The following is a 2,060-nucleotide window of genomic DNA, read 5'->3' on the forward strand; positions in this document are numbered from 1 at the left end:
CGCTCCACTTCCGGTTCCGCGGGCGGGGGCCGGGGCCGCATCCGGTCGGTGAAGCCCCGCCCCGCCCCACGCCCCGCCCGCGCGGGTTGCAGCCCAGGGAGGGGGGCCCGGCTGCCTGCAGCCCCCGCCCGCGGGCCGGGCTCCGCCGGTACGAGCCCCGGAGTGACGCGCGCGGAGCAAACCCTCCGACGCCGCGTGAGCGGACCGGCCGAGACCGGCTCCAGGACTCGTGGCACCGCGGGCGGAGGACGGGACAGTGAGCCGGCCTGGGGTCGGTGTGCGCGCCTGGGGCCCTGAGGACTCGCTCACCGGTGACTGGGACCCCAGTTGGCTGAGAGAGCGAACGTCGTCATTATCCACCCCTCTGCCTGTCTCCATCCATCCCGAAGCGTCCATCCATCCCCTATCCATCCATCCACCATCCATCCCCTATCCATCCATCAACAATCCATCCATCCATACACCCACTATCCATCCCCTTCCGCCATCCATCCATCCCCTATCCATCCATCCACCATTCACCCATCTATCTATCCATCCATCCACCATCCATCCATCCATCCATCCCCTATGCATCCATCCACCATCCATCCATCATCGATCCATCCATCCATCCACCCACTATCCATCCCCTTCCACCATCCATCCATCCCCCATCTTTCCCTCCATCCATCCATTCACCCACCATCCATACACCCACTATCCATCCCCTTCCGCCATCCATCCATCCCCTATCCATCCATCCACCATTCACCCATCTATCTATCCATCCATCCACCATCCATCCATCCATCCATCCCCTATGCATCCATCCACCATCCATCCATCATCGATCCATCCATCCATCCACCCACTATTCATCCCCCTTCCACCACCCATCCATCCCCCATCTTTCCCTCCATCCATCCATCCCTCCCCTATCCATCCACCATCCATCCATCCATCCATACACCCACTATCCATCCCCTTCCACCATCCACCCATCCCCCATCTTTCCCTCCATCCATCCATCCCTCCCCTATCCATCCACCATCCATCCATCCATCCATACACCCACTATCCATCCCCTTCCACCATCCATCCATTCCCCATCTTTCCCTCCATCCATCCATTCACCCACCATCCGTACACCCACTATCCATCCCCCTTCCACCATCCATCCATCCACCATCCATCCATTCACCCACCGTTCATACACCCACTACCCATCCCCCTTCTACCATCCATCCATCCCCATCTTTCCCTCCATCCATCCATTCACCCACCATCCATACACCCACTATCCATCCCCCTTCCACCATCCACCCACCCACCATCCATCCACCCTTCATTCACCCTTCCATCCAGAGAAGGCCAGATCTGTGTCAGAGATAGAAGGTCAGTGGAACAAAAATGCACCGGGCCCTCGAGGCATGGCAGCCTTGCAGGGAATTTGGGCATGAATCACATAGATACAGAATTAGGTAATGAGATAAAAGCCACAAAGAACTCAAAGATGTCATGAAATTATACTGGGAAGAAGGTGAGACCTCAACACTTCCTGGAGATCAGAGAAGGTTTCTCGGAGCAATTAAAACATTTGCGTCAAGATTTAAAGGCCACAGGGGAGTAAACAGAGTAAGGAGGGAAGAATTTTCCGGGCAGAGGAACTGAAGAAAGGTCAGCACAGCGGAAGTGTGGAGACCGAGCCAGGTCACGTCAAGGTTGCCCGAGCACAGCAGGGACCTTGGTTTTTATTTTTAAAGGAAATAGCAAGTCCTTGGAGGAATGAAGTGGAGGAGAGACCCCCTAAAGTGTGCATTGTAATGGGAGCCCTCTAGCGGCTGTGCAGAGAGTGGCCGGGAGGAGTCTGGCGCAGAGGGGGAGATGGAGAGAAACTCCTGATACTTAGAGACACTTAAACAGTTACATTGTCACGCTTAAGAACGGAAGAGGGCCCTTGGCCGGTTTGGCTCCACCGCTAGAGCTTCGGCCCGCGGACCAAACAGTCATGGGCTCGATTCCGGCCAAGGGCACGTACTTCGGTTGCGGTTTGGTCCCCGGCCCTGGTCCGAGGCGCG

The sequence above is a fragment of the Molossus molossus genome, unplaced genomic scaffold, assembly GCF_014108415.1.
Source record: "Molossus molossus isolate mMolMol1 unplaced genomic scaffold, mMolMol1.p scaffold_m16_p_31, whole genome shotgun sequence".
NCBI lineage: Eukaryota > Metazoa > Chordata > Mammalia > Chiroptera > Molossidae > Molossus > Molossus molossus.